Genomic DNA, 21,580 nt, shown 5'->3' with positions numbered 1-21,580 from the left:
CTCAACATAGTGGGGCCAGCAGGGGGCACTCACCCTGCTGTCCATGTGGGTCCATGATGGGGACACTATACTGTAAACAGGTGCCGTCCTTCGGATGAGACATAAAACTGAGGTTCTGACTTTCATTAAAAATCATTAAAAATCCCAGGGCGTTTCTCGAAAAAAGTAGGGGTGTAACCCCGGCGTCCTGGCCAAATTTCCCATTGGCCCTCACCAATCATGGCCTCCCAATAATCCCCCTCTATGAATCGGCTTCATTACTCTGCTCTCCTCCCCACTGATAGCTGGTGTGTGGTGAGCGTTCTGGTGCACTATGGCTGCCGTTGCATCATCCAGGCGGATGCTGCACATTGCTGGTGATGGAGGGGAGTCCCCATTACCTGTAAAGAGCTTTGTGTGGAGTGTCCAGAAAAGCACTATATAAGTGTAAGCAGTTATTATTATAATAACATTCTTATCTTAAAATGCCTGTATGCAGGTCTTGTTCTTTGGTCAAGTGTTCAGCCTCAGTGCCTCACACGGACTTGAAATCATTTCCGATCTGATAAAACTACTTTCAGCATGTCTTCAGTAAGAGTAAATTTGTGCTTTTATGAACAAGCTTTGTGTATTTGTGTATTTTCTTTGTATTGATAAAAGCTGATCCATGTCAAGACTGTCTAATAATAGAATAGCCTACCTGGACGTACAACTCACGTCAAGTTGTCACAGTGAGTTGTACAACAAGGTTGTACAAAACAAAATGAGTTAAGCAATATGGACCCCAGTTAACTGATTCTTAGAATCATGTCAGTTTCGTAAATCCCTTACAGACCTGTAGAGATAAAATGAGGATGTTTGTATTTTGTGTTTTTCTCATGGTAATTTGTTTGTTTCGTTAAATTTTGTTTTGGTAAAAAGATTTTGTAAAAAAAAATATTAGTAATACAATTATAAACCCAGTCAGATGTAGTGCTGTTTGTTGAGATGTACAGGCAAGGCATCTTGGAATAGAAACTCTGCATCACAGATTTCTCTATCCTATTTATTATTAATCATTAATATTTAATATGAATAATTTAATATTAAGTTCCTGGTCATGAATAATCAATTGATCAGGTACCCTAAAGTGGTGAAGAAATGTTTAATGAAAATACATCTTATTAAACTTAAGAGTAATGTTACAAAATGGTATTGTCAGTAAGAATTTAAGACATCAAAGAATAATCTAGTTGTAGAGTATGTCTAAATTTTCAACCACAGCTTTGTTTCTTCGACTAGAATTCATGTCAGTGACAGCAACAAAAATACACTTTCACTAAATCCAAAAAGCAAAAAAGTATAAAAAAAGAACTACAATGTTGGTTCCTTTGTTCCCAGTAATTTAACTTAACATCTTATTTACATACTATAAGGGCACACTTCTGACATCCATCATTATACCAGAATAGACAAATTATGCAAAAGTATAGGAACATTTACAAATTGCTTATCATACTGATAAATAGAAAGTGATATATTTTAGCAATTAAATAATGATTTATTTTGGCTGTACTAAATCATATGTAGTAAATGAGGGTAGGACATCAGTATCAAACAATACAGAACAGTGCTCTATTACAAAGATTTATAAATCAAAGCAATAAATCACCACAGCCCAAAGAAACTGCTATCTAAATCCTCCAACATCATCTAACCCTATGAAGTCCTTATGTACCCAGACTGTCTGGTCATCACACCCTTGTGAGAATGTGACCTTCAATTAGTATCTTACGGCACCCAGTGTGTCTATTTACAATAACATAGGCCTTTATTAGCTTTCAGTGGCATTTTGACAGATAACAATTCCCTGCAAAGACAGGCCTAACTCATTTACATTAGTTGCTGTCAATTTAAGAAGTTTAGAAAAAAATAACCCTTGTATTTTGTAACTTTTGCTCAATATTGTCATAACACTTCGCAGCTTTTGTATTTCAGAAAAACAGATCTATTAGAGCTTGGTAGATTGCATCATTACATGACCCCCTTGTTAAAACCTGGTGATGATTGTTTCATGGCTGTCTTAACCTCAGAATGCTCACTAATCCATTGGTATAAAACACAGGGATAATTCCAACATTGGAACTGGAATCCTTTGAAAACGCACCAGTGCACATTAGGAAATAGAATAACACTATTTTCTAGAAACACAGAAACTCTTTCTTCTTAATTCTGTTCAGCTGGTGAATTTACAGATTGAGAAGCGAGAATTTATTGTCATTTAGAATTACTTTGTGGACTGGACTCTGAAAGTAGTTCTCGTCATGTAAGAATCTAGCATCCATTATAAATAATTTGAATTGCAAAGCATTGAGCACGTTCCCAACTACATTTTTATTGGATTCCATAATAAAAAATAAACAAGGCAAAAATGTTTTACTTTTCTAAAAAAAATATTTACAGAAAACAGCAAGTGGAATGAGGCAAAAAAACAGCAAAACTTTTTCAGTGCTTGTCAGTGTCTCAGTTAATCTTTTCTTAATGTGTATAAGGACAAATGAATATTTGTTCTGAAGAGAATCACATTATTTTATTTGATTTGCAGACACACTTGAGTTTCAAATGTGATGATTTTCTGTGTTTTTCACCCACTTAGAAGACACGTTATGCCAGGAGATCTGACATCCATTGGGTTTTCACTTTTGCAGCCTATCAGAAATTGGAGGAGCTGTATATTTTCTCTATGTAGCTCAAGTAACAGCTAAACCAGGCAAAACAAGATGTCAGCATTTTGTCCTAAATGGGAGAATGTAATGCAGGAAAAGAAAAGCTGTATTGACCACAGACATATCTTACAGTTTTGTGGCAGGATATCAATGCTTTGACCAAATAATCATTGACTTCAGACATAATCAGTGTTTTATTTTCACACTGATCTTGTAAGACAGGAAAATCTGACTATAGAACATTTGGGTTTCATCTGCTGTGCACAATGCCAAACGCTGCTGTCTCCTAACCCTTTCAATTTTGTCTTTCAGGATTACCAATTGTAGTTCCTAGAGCATTTGCAAACTTTACAGACATTAGGTATAGAATATCAAACATTATGTTCCAAAAGCCAGCTTTGACTGAGATCAGCCTTCACAAATATCTTACACTACAAACCCAGAAACCTTCAAATAACATTCAGATAATCTCATAAAAACACAATTCAGCTGCTCAGAAACTAATGGTCTTAAATAATCTTGTAATACTACGATTCAAAATATGTTTTACGTTTTTGAAAAGACTGACGCACACAGAAACCTTCAAAGGGTCTGTTCTCTCCACCTTTGGAATCTTCAGAATTGAGCTGAAAGGTAGCAGAGTCTCAATTTACAGAACATCATGCAATCTCTAAAAAAGGTTACCAATGTCCTCTCTGAAAAAATGTAATCAGAAATTAATTTCAAATAGAATTACGGTAACTGAGAACGTGGTATTAATGTTTCATAATTGTAGCCTAGGGTTCTTACCGTCCTTTAAAGCTATGAGAAAGTTTTGGGTTTTCAAAATGGCCTAAAAATGCCTGATAACCCAAGAATTTATTGCATTGCAGTAAAAAAAGTTTGTATAACATATGCTCTTCATTTGAACTAAAAAATATTTTCCTGAAGCATGGCTGCCAAACTGGATAATATAGGGCAAAAGCTATTTTACCTAGAATTGTATCAGGTGGGCAAATAGTGGGATAAAGACTGTCTTACATCCTGTAAGACTGGTCTCTAGCCAGAAGTGTTTTTGGTACCACGGATTATGTTTGTATTTCCTTCGTGCCTTCTCACTTGATGCTGATTTATATTTTATCTTGAAGCACTTCGTATTCTCCAGGACAACAAAGCGAAACACAGATCCTTTGCTTTATGTGAAGGAATGCTCCACCCTGTCTCTCAACTCTGTAAAACTGAGGACTGGGCCAAAAAATGTCTGCCTACGCAGCAGCTCAACAGCAAGCTTGTCCAGAGTTCAGAAACCAGATGTGGGTGAGAGACAGATCAGTATAAAAGCTGGAGCTGCTTTTCTGCACATTCCCTACCTTGGGAGGGATTTCCCGAGCTGCTGTACAAGCTCTAGATACTGTCCATCTTTCCCAGTGGGTGTATAAGTGGCCTGGCAGCTATTTATTCATTTTAAAACCAATTATGTTCTCTTAATCAATGTGCTGATTCATGTTTAGTGTGGGGCAATATGTGCTGCCTTAATTAAACCAGCCAGTTCAATTAACCTTTAATTTGATTAAGCTTTTAATTAGTTCACAGCCTTTTTATTACACTAATGTCAAGTGAACAGTATTTTTCTGTGTCCCATCTTTTCTGTCCAAAGGATGATAAAGTTGTGAGAAGATTCTGAATGAAGTATTCAAGTTAAATTAAATAAATTTTTTAGATGGAAGTTGGTAAGTCAAAATCAGACATTTTAAGTTACATGGAGTCTATTTTTTTAAAGTTGGCATTCTGTTTTTTTCCCTTTTGTGCAGTCTAATTTGGGATTTTCAGCTGCTTTAATGCTCATTTTAGCAGAGGATTTCCCTAGAGAGACACCTGCTGGAAAACTACTTTACTCCTTCTCAATGAAACAGAAGTGCTAATTGGAAACCTGCAGCTCGCAACGACTGCACAACTCCCTATGCAGTCCCGCTTCTTCATCTTTCCCCCTGACAGTTGGTCGATGACAGCATGCGCTTCCACGAGAGCTCCAGGCTCAGGACTCAGGGTTGCACATTTTACATTCGGGCCTGTTATTTCCAGGCTGTGGCGGTGATCAAAAGTTCGCTCTCAAGGAGAAAACTTTTCTTACACAAGCCGCTTGGAATGTCCAGTGGGCATTATTTCAAAGCAATAACATTTACAAGATACATTCCACATAAGCAGCCATATGGCGTAACGGGTAAGCCTTTGGACTCAAAGCTGACCAGGCTGTGGGCTCGTGTTCCTGCTGCGCACACTGCTGATGTTCCTTGAGCAAGTTAGTTTACACCAGTTGTCCAGTTCCTCCAGCTGTGGAAGTGGAGCATTACTGGGATGTAATCCCTGTGATGGATCAGCCTCCCACCCAGGGAAGAGTCACATGCTTCAATCCAATTAAAGCTATGGAATCTTTAACATCAAATAATTTCTTACTTTTCGTTAGAAGCTTGAGAAGGGTCTGGAAGTCTGGAAGGCAAACCTATTGATTGCTGGTGCATCACATTGGAATAGGTCTCCCAGCATTGACACAACCCTGTCTTTTAGAATGACCGATAGACTCCAAGGTGAAAAAAGAGCAGCTGTTACAGTACCTCAAAACTAAATCAGATATTTCCATAATGGCTTAGCGCTTTATATTCAGTTCCAGAAATCATTGAGGACATTGATGATATCATGGCTCTGCTGATTATACTTGGAGGTGCCTTCGGCCATTCTGATCTGTTTGTCAGCGAGGCAGACTTGGGCCAATTTGGCTTTAAGAAAAAAAAGCGTGGGTAGACATCATGAAGTCTGGCTTTGTCTTTGTTCAAAGAACTCATTCTCCACCGTTTTATGTGGAAAAATCCCAGAGTGAAGAACACCTTGAAACAATCAAACCTGTCGGAATTTTCTGCATCCAACTCATTAATATGTTGGCATTTTGCTGAGGTCTGACATCATCAGTCATACCTGGAAACTGCAGGATGATTAAGTTATTTTCAGATTATTTGCAATGTACTTTCTAGAAGCACGGGAACAAAAACAAAGTGAAAGGGCAATCATTTAATGTACAGCGCCGTACAAAAAAGCTCAGTCTTTCCCAATGATGTTCCACTTGGTTGAATTACAAATGATGTATGTACATTTTCGAGTGAATATTTCTTTGATGAAAACTTTCCCACTCAAACCGAACACTTTCATGGGTGAAGGAAATTAAATATCAGTAACAACTGCAAAGAAAAATCAAGAACAAAAATCTGTTGATTGCATAAGTATTCACCTCCCTGAGTCAATACATGGTGCAATTGCAGTGGGCTGCAGTTATGGATATGTCGCTACCGATTTTAAACACTAGAATGTTGCAGCCACCCATTCTGCTTTGCAAACTTCCTCAGGGTCTGTTCAGCTGGTTGAGAATCCTCAGGGTCTGTTCAGCTGGTTGAGAACCATACTATACATGGAGAGCAATCTGTAACCTCTGCCACAGATTTCCTTGAGTCAGGTGAGGATTTTTTCAGGGCCCCTCATTTTCATCCTGCTAAACGGCTCCAGGGTCGCACTGGCATTGAACTTTGCGTCATTATCTTGTCTAATCACAAAGCCTCTCGCGACGGATTTGCAGAATCTCTTGAATGGTTTGATGCAAACTCCAACCAGGATTTATAATGGGTTTGGGTTGTGCCGTACAGGTGAGATTTGTGGAGCGATCGAGGTATTGTTGAAGCCATTGAACTCTTTAGCTCTTTGAAAGTTGACATTTCCTTGTTGCCCAGCTGCTCAGTTCAGAGGGACGGCGTGATCTAGGCTGTGACTGGACAGTATAATGAACCTTCCATTCCTTAATAATCAACTTCGCCATGCTCAAAAGGATAGTCAGTGCTGCTGAAAATGTGTATACGCCTCATCTGTGGCTCTTAACATTCTTATGTCTGAGCTGTTTTGAGATCTTAGTCTTCATTGTTGAGTTTTCATTTGAAATTCACTATCCGAATGAGGGACCTTACAGAAACCGGCATATTTATTCCCAAAATCTAGTGAATCACTATTATTGCACACTTATCTGCGACTTTGTCAAGTTAATTTGGTGTGCTAGGAGACATACTGTAAAATAATATATAAGATATTGGTTGGCCAGACGAAAAGGGGAACGGATACTTATACAGCCAACATTTAATTTCAATTAACATACAAATCACATTTAATGCTTGAAAATTAATCAGTTTCTGCATTTAGCATTTCCGTTTCAGCAGTTTCAGCGTTTAAGTTTTGATTGAACATATTTACCTTAAAAACATATACAGTACAAACATAAACACAATATACAGTAATCACAAATATTATTGGCATGATTGGAAGGGGGTAAAAATTACAATGCATTGTTATTATATGGGTCTTGTTAGAACTTTGTGAACAAGTCCAGAGTTCAGTGAAAGGAAGAAATTCTATTGTCTTGATAATGTAATTGCTAATGTTTTAGCTTGCTGATAAATTGTTATAAATTAATCCCTACACCACATATTTTCCTTGTTGGGCCTTCCCCCTCTATTTCCATTGCAATGGACACATTTATAAACATTAATAAATATATAAACTCTTTATGTATATAATTATTCTAGATGCATACGATAAGTATTTACTAGGGTATTTTAAAAACACAGTCATCTTTATGCTATCCTGTCACTGGCAAGTGTGATAAAACAAGCTACATTTTATGCGCACTGTCATTTTCTATCATTTTTTATTACAGTTCTTTTGAAAATCTTTGAGAGATATTTTTCAAGTTGGAAAGAAAAGAGTATCCTATGGGAGATTAATTGCATACAATTGGAAAGAAAGCTTTAATTGAAATGGTCTTGCTGGAGAAAAAATGCATTTTCTAGGTAGGAGAATAATTAAATAAAAGCTAACAGAGCATTATAATGAGAAAATGCATACACGTGTACTATGGTTCAGATTTTTTTTTCGACAAAATGGACATTTGTTTCATGTTTAAATCATTTAACTAAACTTGGTGTATAATTTACCTAGTTCCTATGATGCTTATGAGAAACTATTAAACAAGAAGCCAAATCTCTCAAATTCAAGGAAATTATGTATCAAAAACAGACTCTCATAGCTAGGATATAATGTAGCAATATGAGTTATTCTCGGTCCTCTCCCTGCAATATAATATTGAACACAGAGTAACTAAAGGAAGGCAAATGTGAACATACCACTGAGGGCCTGAAACTAATTTACTTTATCAGGAGAAATTTCCAATGAAGTAAGCTGGAACAAATAGGGTAACTTAACCATGCATCCATTAGAGATGGTATGCAGGTTGAACTTAAGCACCCTTATTATTTTTGTCATGCCATGGAAACAGTTATAATACTGGTTGTGGTATACATGAGTGTGTATGAAAGCTAATATGTCTACTGTCAACATAAGCTGCCCTTTTGAAGTGCCATTAATAATCTTGCTTCTTATTAATGAGGGTTCAGAAGAACTCATGCAAAATCCTTTCTGTTTTCACCATTTGTGACCACTAGCTGATGATTCAGATGCCCTTGGGGTGGATGCGCCATAGTGTTATAGTGTTAAAGGTAAAGAGCTGTGGTACTGCAATCTTTAATGAGACAGTATGAGATCTGAATCCAAAATATTATCCCACGGAAATAATAAAGAGAAGAAATGGAACAAGATTCAGTGCAATGAACATGTGGAAGACATGAAAAGAAGAGAAAAGCGAGTCTGTCAAACAGTTTTTTCCAAAACCGGTTCCTTTTCTATATTTCTCTCCCAGAACACAAATCAGATTTTTGGAATTTAATAGATATGCAATTTGTTACACAGTATTAGAGACAGTAACATAAATCACAATCAGCGACCTATTCATCAATTCAAGTTCTCATAGTTTCAGGTACGTATAAAAATATTTATTTTTGCCTGAAGATGAATCTCCCTTTGCTGCAGCTGAGTTATGAGTGTTTCTAAACTATCACAGCATCTGTGAGAAGACAGCACTTGGAATAGTTACTGTGCCTGACACATTTTCCAGTAGGTTATATCTGCACATCAGGTCTGAATTTTTGTGTTTGTCTGAGAATGTACTTGCTCAGGAGGATGAAATGTAACTTGTCTCTTCCAATTTTAATTCAATTAAGGAACTTCCTTGCCTTTCATTTTTAGAGACATAGCTCCAGACCACAACATTGACCATCTGAATCTCATTCTGTTAAATGGACTGGAAAGTGCAATGCAGGTACAAGAGTAATAACACAATAGTATACTGTATATAAACTTCTTATTTTGTTTCTTGCTTATTGTATGGTCAGCTGTTTGTTTTGCCTGATACTGTTTGTTAGTGCTTTGAAAATCTTGCCATACTTACTTATTAAATAAGCATACAGTAGCTGCTGAAAAGGATATTTCATAATCATAGCTTATTGCCCGGAATGTAACACAAATTGTACACCCAATTTCAGGGTTTCAGGGCAGCCAGGACCTATTTCAACAAACAAGAGGCACAATGCAGGATACACGCTGGATGGGATGCCAGTCTATGGCAGGGCACACACACAGACACAATCATACAGTACAAACTCACTCCAAAAAGTGGAGTGTTCCTGGAAGCTAATTAACCTGCCTGAAGGTCTTTGGATTGTGGGAGGAAACCCCATGCAAACACAGGAAGAATGTACAGACTCCACAAAGAGAGCACCCCTTTTTTGGAACTGAACCCAGGGCCACAGTGCTCTGAGGCAGTAATGCTAATGAATGTGCCACTGCGCTGCCCTATATATGCCTGACAAAAAAATAGAACTGATGTATTTGAGATTTATTTGTCTTTCAGGAATGTGAGTTGTATGGATTTATACATGCACAGAACCAAACTATTTCACGCCTGAGCAGATTACCTCAAAGTACTTCTGATGTGGTCTTTACAAGATGCCTTTTCTATTTCTTCACGTTATCTGTAATCCACTTTCTTTTCCACAGAAGCCTCAGAAGACGCCAGTAGGTGTCAAAATTACAGCAGCAAGGCAGACATGCATCCTTCCATCCATTCGTTTTCTAACCGCTTTATCCAGTAATGGGATGCAGGGGAGCTGGGACCTACATATCGTGGCAAGCAATGGCTGCTGGACAGGATACGCTCTCGATGGGACACCAGTCCATGGCAGGACAGACATGGACAAAACCATGCACACCTCACACCTGGGCCAATTGTCCCAGAAGGCAATTAAGCAGCAGTGCTAACCGCTGCACAACCATGCCACCCCGATAGTTGCGCAATAAAATGCAAATCAGAAATTGTGTAGAAGTGGTGCAGTGGCACAGAGGCCCTTTAGTTTGTCTGATCTTTGACCTTATTGAGGGAATGAATTGGTGAAGAGATAGTACCTGCTGATTTCAATAATGTTCTAACTGACACGCTACACAACAAATATCTGGTTGGCAACGAGTCATGCTTCAGAAAAGAAAACAAAACAAAAGTAAGTGTACTGTTTGGTAGCATTTACAGTTTTTCTATACAGTATTCTGTTTCTCACAGTTACCAAAGTCTGTCTTTGTGCTTGCAGAATAGCTAACACTTTCAGTATTTGTCAGTTTGATCAGATCTTATGAAAGGCAGAGAGGGGGTGTGATTAAAATCGCGGGACCCAGAGGGACAGATTTGTCGGAACTCGAAAAAGATCCCGTAAGGCTAACGTACAATTCTTCAGTTACAAAAATAGGATATGAATGAAGGCATGGTTAACAAAGCAAACATTTAAGAGCTAAATGAAATGATTGCGGGTAGCTTAATTGCATTTCAACAGTGACCAGAGAGAGATGGTTCTGGACACATGGCCTTGAAATAAAAGTGTTTGAAAAAGGGTAAGAAAGTATAACAAATGAGAACCCTGTAATAACAGAAACAGAACCCTTAAGTGTGGAAGGTGGTGAACGTGCTTAAAGAGGGTTGGGTTTGGATTTGATGTGAAACTGTATAACTTTGGAGAAGCGGCACTCAATTGGATTAAACACAGTGGTCAGGATTCTCAAGGTCAGTGAAAACCGCTGTGCCAATCCAGGGAAGTCTGAAAGAGTTTGGTTGTTGAAATTGGCACAGGTAAGTCATTCAATGTCAATGCGTAGAAGCGTGGTGGCTCAGAAAGGATAAGACGTCAGACAGATGTGCAATTGGCATAAGAAATCTTTGAAGTAATGAGTGAGTGGAAAGTTCAAGGTGTGAAGCTCTGAACAAGTGATCCAATAAAGTTAAATTCCTTTTCATGTTGATTTCAGTTGTGGCTTTTAACTCAAATGTATTGGTAGTAAAAAGCAACACTTGATGATTACTGGAAAGAAATCAATCCCATCTTGCATCAAGAACATTATCTGCAGCTGTCTGAATAGATCACTGAAATGAATCTATGAAGCTTCTTTGATCTTATTCTCACGTTCACGCATTCACATTTTGCAGTTCGCTGTCCCATTGATACGCAATTTATCAGTGAATCATGAAGGTCTAGAATTCGGCCCTTAAATTTACGGTTCCTTTTGCACTAGCTGCCAATGGATTTATTTCAGAATAAAATTCAAAATTCTGCTGCTGACCTTAAAGGACTTGAATTCTCCAAGTTCTCGATTTACATTACAATACACAATGCATCTGCTGAAAACTACACTGTAATTTATAAGCACGTAAATTAAAATCTAATTAATTCCCCATAAGAAAACCTGTAGATGGAGGGGTTTGTTCCAGGGTCCACTTCAAAACAGTGCAGTAAACTGTGGAGTAAACAGTTAGAAGTCTTTTGTATTTCCATATATTTGTTCAACAAATACTAATGCAAATTGTTTTTAAACAATTTTCAGGTACATTTTTCCAGTGGGAAGTTGTAGGTGACTGTACTAGCTGTAATATAACTAATGTAAATATATACATTCAATGTAATTACTTAAAAATAAAAGTTACTTGCTATATTGTCACTGCATTAGCTTCTGAAAATAATTTTAATGGACAAATTGCATTTATTCTCTTTTATTTGTAAAGTTTTGATAGTTATTTGGCAATAACACAAACATATTGAAAAAGAATAGACATTTATTTCACCAAAAGCAAACTTTTCCTTCCTTAATTAAGGTAAAGTGATGCCTGCACTTACTGTAACTACACTCCATCTCTGCTTTATTACATATCCAACACTGCCATATGGCCTACCATGACACTTTTTGGTTGGTACTGACTTTAGAGGCGCAGATGTTGTCTGAGGTTTCTTGCGGTGAAATACTGTAGTATTAATTGTATGAAGGCTTGGCTTTGATAGGAATGGGAATCCTTTTTGAATAGTTGGTGTCTCCAGGACACAAGAGTATTGATGCCATCTGTCAGCTGAGAAATATAATTCTAAAAGGGAAACTTTATAGTTTATTTACTGGTGACACTGAACCTTGTAAGACACCTTGTGTGCATTTCTAACCTTACTAACTCATGTTCAGCGTTAGGGAGCGTTCTTAGAAAATGTGAGAAAATGTAACAATTTGCAATAAATATCAAAGTATTTATAACGTAATGAAGACGTACAGGTTGTATGAGCTGGTTGCAGCGCGGTGACAGCACCACCCTGTACTCCCCTACGCATAACAGAGATGTTAGCCACCCGGGCTGACAAAGGGCTCCTTTAGCTCAGCCAGCAATACCCTGGAGATGCCGGAGACTTGGGTTTGAGTCCATGCGGTGAGGGACAGACTGGTGCTGGAACGGCGAGGGCACAAGCCCAAGAACCCGAATTCGCTACATTGGTGTCAGCAGTGGGATGGGATAGCCCTTCACCCAGGACGGTGAAAATTAAGCGGGAGAGAGTGTAACGTACGGCCGACATACAGGTTGTACAAGCCGGTTACAGCGCAGTGACGGCACCGCCCTCTCCTGCGCACAACAGGGATGTTGGCCACCCGGGCTGATGAAGGCCTTCTTTAGCTCAGCCAGCAACATCCTTGTTGAGCGACGCTGGAGACCTGGCTTCGATCCTGAGGCGGGGGACGAACTGGGGCAGGAGCAGCAAGGGCAGAAACCCCAGGAACCTGAATTCACTACAATACTAAGCACTCAATAGTTCACTATACAGACTGACTACCTCTTTTACATACCTGCATATCATTTCAAAATCCAAACCCAAACATGGATTTAGAAAAAAGAAGGTAATGATATAACAGATAAAATAGATTATTCAATATCATTCCTCAGATAAACAATATGGACAGCTGATTGCATTAAAACATAATGCAACATAATGCAAAGTATATTCAGACTTGTAGAAAGCTTTTAACAAGGTCCCTTATTCACATGGACTGTAGAAATCTAAGGTGATGTACAGTATACACAGGTATCAGGAACTAGGAACTGGTTAATGAATAGGAAAGAGAGATACAATAATAGGCAATAATAACATAATATATAATAATAGGCAACCTCTATTTGGTCAGATGTACATTAATGTAAGTGATGATGTACCACAGGGTTTCATTTAAGGCCCATTGCTCTTTCTGATCTAGATATCGGGTCTAGATGCTAGAGCTAGATGGGCCAATTGGCCATGTCTTGTTTATATCTTTATGCTGTTTGTATGTACTATGATTCGTATTAATGATTTAGATTCTCATAAAGTTGCCCAAGTAAATTTGCAGATAACAAACAAAATACAGGGCATAAACTCAATAACAGAAGCCAAACAGTTATAAGACGATTTTTATGAAACAAAAAAGAATCGGATGGACACACGGTAATGCCATTTAAAATAACTGTACTGTAAAATGACCCATGCATCACTTGGGTCACTCTGAACTGGAAAGGAATCTGGATGACTACAGAGATTCTTCTATGCCCGCTAGAATTTTGTGTTCAGTTTTGGTAACCATACCAGAAATAATATATTATACCCAAAGGAAGCCTTCAAAGAAGAGCCAGAAGAATGATGCCTGGTTTCTGTGGAATCTTATATACAGACTGATTGAAGGAGCTAAATATCTTCAGACCAATCTAGAACAAAGGAGATTTAGAGTAGACAGGCCAAAATAGTCAACCCATTGGACTATTGCACACACAGTACTAAAACAAGGTCGCAGTGTCACAGCTGGAACCTAATAGTACCACACAGTGATATAATGGGTGTGGAGCGACAGATGTCTGTATTGCTATTAAGTTGCATTGAAGGCCAGTGTCACCCTAAGTGTTGATGGAGATTTGCACCTTGTTCTCTTGTTCTCCAGTTTCCTGCTCTGATCAAAGGCCCTCTTAGCATAGATTTTGGGCAATAACACATTGTTCAGAGGTGAGGTTTACGCCTGTGACGAGGAAGGGGGTTCGCTCCTCAACGAGCCCTGAGCTGGTAGCTCTGCCCACACCCCAGACATCAAAGGAACGCCTTTACCCCTCCCCACAGAAGGAGTCATGGGCGCTTGTCAAGAAGGCTTGAAAAAGCCCGATGAGAGAAATCAGGACTCTGGAGAAGGAGGGATTGCAAGAGAGATTATAGTGGCTGGACCCAGGAGAGAACTCAACTCAAACACCAGGGACTGAGAGTACAAGAGGAAAGCCCCAGTATTGTCTTTCTCCTCCCTCTACCCAAAACTTGACTTGGAGACAAACAGGGTAGAGAGGGGAACACAGGGGACATCTTGTTCAGGACGCCTGGGACTGAAGATGATGCCTAAGTACCACAAAAAGAACTACACAGAGGACATAACTGCTGGACTGCACTCTTCTGGGACATTTGTTCTGGTACCTGGGGTACATGGGCACTTGTGCTGATCTGGAATGTGTCTTTGGAGAAGAAGAGCTTGGATGAATCTTTGGAGAGAGTTATGTGTCATGAGCTCTGGATGTTGGGGAGACAGGGTTTTGAAAATACTAAGATAACAAGGTCACATTAATCAATGCGAACAGTTTTGTCTGATCTGTGGGTGTATCCGTGGTTCTGGGACATAAAAAGAACCTGTGGCAAGTGAAAAAAGGTCCTAGCACCCTCATAATTGCTTCGTACTACGCCACCTATCAAAACTAGTTCTTGCATTTAGGGCTCACCATTCCATGGCAACAGGGAATCCTAGCTGAGACAGAGAATAGAAAACACTTTTTCTTAACAGTGCGAAGACTGTCAGCTGCTGGAACAAACGTCCCAGCCAAGTGGTTGAGACACAGAAGAAATGGCTGGATGAAATTTTATCTTCACTTAACTACTTTATATCAAAATGAGCAAGATTTCACTGTATCTTTTCTTATATTCCTGAACATTTTTTATGCTAAAGGTATGACTCCAAAAATAAATGTTCTGTGATTATTCACTGAAAAGATGGAACTGTAACTGTCTTATGTACCCCTGTAAATTTGTCTTCATATTTATGTTGCTGTTACCTTTATTAAATAGTATCTTAAGATCTTAAAGCTACATAAAATGGGTGGAAAGCAGTGCTGTATTAATATAGTGAAGGGGTGTGAAAAGAAAGTTAATGCAGCTGTCCAGGAAATTCCTGGTCTCCACCCTTTTCAGAGAACCCACAGTTTCACACTGCAAAAAAGTCCATATCTAAAATAAATCTAAAAACGAGGAGCCACCATCTTAAAAAAATAAAATAATTTTCCACTTATACTGTATGTATCACTTCTAGATTAAAAATTAAGTACAAGTGTTAGCAATATAAATATGTTATTTTTAAATAAAATTTTAAAGTTTTATTTTAAACTAAACTTTCTGTTTATATGTAAAATTCCTGAAGGGGAAGGAAAATGCTTCATATTTAATTTATACAATTTTGCCAGAAATAGTTTTGGCCTGGTTTAGCCCTAGGCTTTTTAAATAGGTTGTACAAAATGTTAATGTACTTTAATGTGTGATTAAACACTAAATGTCCATTCAGTCATTATCAGCAAGCCTTTTAACCCAGTAAAGGTCACAGCAAGCAGGAGACTACCCCAGCAGCACAATGACTAAGAACATATAACTGATCTCCTCCTGGCCAGAACAGCACTCCACCACAGGGCCATGGATTGATAAAAAGCCAAGAGCTTTTTTTGAGCAGAGGAAAAACATATAGTACCTACTGCACACACACACACACACACACACACACACACACACACACACACACACACACACACACACACACACACACACACTTCCAAGGCACTACCTTCATGCCACCCTGTTCTGGGGAGTTGTGTTATTTAGAAAATAAATCTTTTGAGTCGTTGTAGTCATCACCTGCATCAGCCAGAGCAGATATAAAGCACACCTAGGAAATCTTAGTGTGATAAAATCACATTCAATGGAGCAAGCACATGTCAGTGACTATAGTTTACCGCAGTTACAAACTGGTGGAGCGTGGAAGAGAGGCTGAAAACACAAACCCTGACACGCAATCGGCAGAGGAGGGTGAGCTGAAGAGCGCTGGCTACAGCCACAGAGCTCTCGGTACACTGCCACCCGGCCAACTCAGTATGAATCATCAAGGAAAGGCGGGGAAAGGCTGGGAGGTTTTCCATGCCTGGTTCCATCTGGAGTGGTCTTAATCAAAATCCTCAAAACCCTCAAGTCTTCGTCAAGAAGTGGGCATGAAGAGAAACCAGTGAAGCCAGCAGCCATCACACCAAGGCGGCACTGGAATGAGTGACGACGTCACGGAGATCTAGGCTAAGGCACATACTCGACATTTGTCCGTGGTCCTGTACTTTTGGGAGATTTGTCGGCCATCAAGCTGCCACTGGATCAAGGAAGGGCTACCTTGTGAGATATGTAAAAATGTGAACCTGCGCTTGACAAAGCTTGATGGCACCGACATGCGGATCAGAGATATTAAGAAATTAGTTACATCCAGGAAAAGCAAGTGAGCACTGCTAGCTATCAAGTCAAGAAGAAACCCTAGATGAAGGAATATATTTTTATTTATTGTTGCTGAAAATGAAATAATTTGAATATTAACATTAATATTATTTGCTGTTCAAAATTTAACTGTTCAAATCTAACTCAGTAAAAGATAATATACTGTAATAATGTTTATTTTAGTGGAATTCCATATGTTAACAAGATCATAGAATTGGGACATCAAAACCAATACTCAGTTGGTTACTCATTTTATTATTTAATAATCTACAGTAGTCTTACCAGACACTATGAAGAGTGTTCTGTTGATATGACTGTTACAGGTCCAAGAACACAGCTGAAGACAGTAAAACAAGGCTGTGCACATCTCACTTGGTTTCTTTGTTCTGAATTCCAAAAAAAATCTCTTCTTATTTTAACAAAGACATTTTGACTCTTGGAACTTCTAGAGAATGGATAGCACATGGATAAGTATTTGCCTTATCACATTCCAGCAAAAGATTAGTGTGAATTACAACTCTCTCAGTTTCAATAAAATCCAAAATCTAGACTGACTTCACAGCATTCAGGGTACTTTAAGACAAACAGGTTAGGCCCTCAAAAATTGCTTTTTCCCATGGCCGGCCAACACATGATTTATCCTATCCAAAAATACCAGACTTTTCCAAATATCCATACAATTAGTTTAATAATGCAATTTTTAATTCTGTTAAAGGTCACTGTTGTGATGAAAGAAGATAATTTTCCTATTTCATTCTATCCATTCTTTCACACATAAGCATTATTATGTACATTGTATATACAATATTCTATGTCCTATAGAATATTGTATATACTCAATACTCAATCTGTATAAGGGAATGGGTATCATATGTTTAAGTTCAATATATATCAGAATCCTGTGTGACCTATATAAATATTGTTTTTTCATCATACGTGTCTGGTATTGAGTCTTTAATACATGAGAAATGTGTCACTGGCAAAAAAGCTCGCTGTGAAAATTGCTGATAGGCTTATAGTATGAAGTCAAAATAAAATAGAACTTTAAACCCAAAAAGATATTAAAATAATCACAAAGATGTAGGAAGTGGGAAATATAATAAAATACAACAAAATACAGTTTTGGCAACAAAACATATTATGGTAACAGTAGCTCGATCTTGAGAATGTGCTGTTACTGCTTACTTGTGGTTCCATCAATCATGTCTCCAGATGCCTGTTTCCCGCTTAGGAATTTAGCTCTTGGAAAAGGAACTGTGGTTAATATGGGCCAAAAGCTTGTCTGAATGGAGATTATGCCTGAAATGCATGGTTTTCTTTTCAGCTTCTTGCAAAGTAAAGCAAAATATGTAATATCTGAAATACAAAATTTAACAGAACCCAAACTTCCTTTTAACGATTATCAGGTAATTGTAAAATGTGATCATTGTAGACCACTGTATTTTGAAAAAAAAACAACAACCTATTTTGCCAACATTTAAGATTTAGTTTTTTACCTTAAAGTAGAGAGTATAGCCTTTATGAAAGGAGTATTAGCAGTGGTTTTATTTATAATTAACTTCTTTAAAGAATTATTGGCAACTAATCAGAAACAGGACAACACTCTATGTACATACATAGATTGAGCCACAAAGCCTCAACATTTTAGATACATAAATAAGTAGTAAAATATAGCAGTTACTTTTACTGGACAGGCCTTGCAGCCTGTTCTTGGGAGTTTTATCAAACACCTTAACTTTGTAAAATTAATTGAAACCCCAAGATGAAGTTGCATATGCTTTATCACCAAGCAGAACATTTTCAAAGCACGAAAACTATGCATGCAGCTTTTGTTTTGATACAGAGTTTTGAAAAAGAAATCAAACTGTCGGCTGCTCTTGATGGAGTTTGACGGTATTACTCTGTTTCTCTGTAAACTCATTTTAGTCTGGTAATATATCCATGCATGTGGAGCAATATTCCTTGAGAGTAAAACTAACATTGGACAAATTCAATTTATGTACGTTTGTCTGAACTTGTCTCAAAAATACATGTAGGACTGATTCACAGCTAGAGAAGAGTACTTCACGTTTATCACTCGAACACTATGACCTTTTTATCTCTCTTGGCTATCCAGGCTGATCAGTTAAGGATGTGGTGTGGTCGTGTCAGAGTCTTGAAAGAAAGGACAGGACAGAAAATAGAACTGTTATATAAGTTAGGTATTGTACTGCTTATTCACTGAACTGAATTAGATTTCATGCAATGCAACTTTGCTGAAAATAGCATCAGCTATACATTTCTTCTGACTGTTGTGGAGACAGCCATCTCTGTTCCAGAATTCACTGAATATCCACGATAAGGCAGTCACAGAACTTGTCATATTTCTGGCAGAAGAATTTTAAAATGAGGTCGACATTTTTCATATGCTAGAATATGAGATAGGGAATAATGTAGAATGGGTTATAGTGAATGTCATAGAAATAATCAATAACACCAAACACGGGATATTTTAACTGTTCTATGCTGAGGGAGAAGTGGTTATCTTACTTTTATATAAACCTTGAACATCTAGGAGTCTAATTAATAATAAAACTTAAACAGGTACAAAATACCCGCTCAATAATTTGGAATTGCAAAATAAGAATCCTACATAATCCATTTTGATTACAACCTGTGTGTGCTTCTCCCTTATTATATATATATTATTAGAGTGAGAATTCTGAGCACTGTGTTAGGAATAAAATAAAGGGATATTATCATACAGACATTCACAATAATATTTTCCTTTCCATCATCTTTTAAATTCTAAGGACACAACTGTATGTGAAACAAAATATGATTTAAGAAAGTATGGAATACCAAATTTTATAACTCTTAGAATATTTAATCTCTAAGAATATTATGCAATGTACCAGTTTTTAAGAATCCCAAGGATGCATGAGCATATTTGCTGAATTAATAATAGAACCTATAGGACTGATTGTGCAATTTTGTGAATCACTGTTGAATTTAAAAAAGTGTGCCAAATTGTTTCTTAAGACGGGATGCATTACATATTTATTCAAAGGCATTTGTATAATAACTGCAAGTACAGAAGAAAAGAAGAGCTGCATCTTTTTAAATAGAGATAAAACTTTCTATCAAAAATCATTCTCTCATGCCCTAAATCATAGTGCAGATCCCCTACTGTTACAGGCATGCTATACTTAATACATTTAAACATTAATGCAGTCACAGGCTAGAAAAGCTGTGTATATCACATGCTAGATACAGTACAGAGATTTTGTTTACTGCTTTCAGCCAATTCATTGGCATTGATGGAGGGAGATCAGTGCTGTCTCTAAGAATCCTCTGATCCACTCCATATGTAGATACAGCATTTCAGAGGTATCCAGTAGGAGTTAACCATTCAAGATTCTAACACCCATACTGTCTGTAAGCACCAAACAGAACACTGGTCCCAGTTCACACACTGCACATGTTAAGGTTTAGCTGCAAAATTCCTGAGGAAATTGACTTTCCCCCAGAGAAAGTGCAGCTGAGGGGAGACCACACTGAAGTTTCAAATTCTGCACCTTTAAAAAAAGCACCTTTGTGGAAGAAGAATGCGAAAGGGGACGTTTTTTTTTTTCTAGTGAACCGGTACAGAGATATCATTCCGCAGACACATGAGGTCACATGCCATGTAATTCTGGCAAGCAAAGAGGGGAGACAGGCAATTTATGTCAAGAGGCTAAGAAAAACAATAGTATCAAAACCTTCACTGTTATGAGCAGCAAAGAGAAACACAACAGCAAATACATGTGATGGCAATTATACACAGTATCATCAACATTTTAAAAATACTGGCATGGGCTTACATTTTACATGCAACTACCCTTTTGACAGTAATAATCTCGGTCCATCTTGGCTCATTGCTCATATTCAAGAATACCTTTAATTCTTGATTTTTTATTATACATAAAAATACCAATAAAGTAAAACCAAATCTGTAATCGACATATGCAAGAATTTGATTAAAATTTATTGCGTAATTAAGTTTACCACTTGATCAATTTATTATCTAATAAAGCAAAGGTTCTCTTATCTTTCTAGAGAATGTCTTATTCTTCTCTTTAACATTGGCAGGTGATTCACTAATTAGTCTGTGTAGTTCTAATATGTCTATCCATATTACACTCATGGTACAGAAAATCAGTTTTTACTGACTGCAATTTTAAATACCCTTTCCTTTCCCATAACACAAAAGCTTACAGATCACAATGCCATCTATTTGTGGTTTCCTCCACCACCATACAAATAAATGTTGTCAGTGAAAAGAGCTCCAAGGAAACCCTCTTTTCTCACCAGAGGATACTGGTATTTCAGATGAAATGAACACATTCTTGCCGGCAAGTTCTGACTCATGCATGACTTTCACACTAAACCACAGCAGCTTTTAGCGGTTAACAAAAAATAAAGTGATTTCTAACCTCAACTCCCGAATAAAGCACGCTTTCAGGCACTGTCTTTAGGTCTTCAAAATGGTAATGCATTGCAAGCAGCTGTGAATCTCCTTACCTGGGCAACCCTGGTATAGAGGCTGATCAGTCAGACCTCTTTTTCATAGTTGGGAAGAAAAAACACATGGAAAGCAGACAAAAAGCTTGAAGAGGAACAGGTGGAATTTTGGGGCATCCAATTGCAAACGGCGGTTTCTCTGTGAAACACATGGGGTGGCAACTAAAAAAAAAAAGGTGCTTACCTTGATCTGTGCAAGCTCCAGTGAGAGGAGCAATCACTGCAAGCAGAGAACTGGGAAAGCGGTCTGATCAGTAACTGGCAGCCTGTACTTGGCTTTTATGAATAGGTGGGTGGAGCTTCCCAGTCCTTCTTAGGAGATGGGCAGTCGAAGAGGTAGACCTGGAGAGAGGCAGGCAGGCAGGCACTGTAGCAGACACCGCAGACGAGGGAAATGAAAAGGGGTGTGAGTGGGGTGGAGAAGGAGGCTGTGAAAGTGTGAGGCAAAGGAGTTGGATTCTTTAAACACGGGGCAGTGGGGAGAGACCATAAACCATCACTTTCAGTAGGATTTCTGGCACTGCG

General features: G+C 38.0%; 1 protein-coding gene across 2 annotated transcripts in view; it reads right to left on the bottom strand.

Moving 5' to 3' along the window:
- The window catches only part of col8a1a (collagen, type VIII, alpha 1a), a 41,133-nt gene extending 19,813 nt beyond the window's left edge, over window positions 1-21,320 (bottom strand). Inside the window, exon 1 of one of the 2 annotated variants that reach the window (XM_006639181.3) lies at window positions 21,240-21,320. The gene's annotated coding sequence lies outside the window, so the exon portion shown is untranslated. Of the gene's footprint in view, window positions 1-21,055; window positions 21,218-21,239 lie in introns of those variants that run through there. The other variant, XM_015364025.2, reaches the window with a different exon arrangement.
- Window positions 21,321-21,580: the final 260 nt, after the last annotated feature.

Source organism: Lepisosteus oculatus, chromosome 15, assembly GCF_040954835.1.
Source record: "Lepisosteus oculatus isolate fLepOcu1 chromosome 15, fLepOcu1.hap2, whole genome shotgun sequence".
Lineage (NCBI taxonomy): Eukaryota > Metazoa > Chordata > Actinopteri > Semionotiformes > Lepisosteidae > Lepisosteus > Lepisosteus oculatus.
This window is presented reverse-complemented; position numbering and strand designations above follow the sequence as displayed.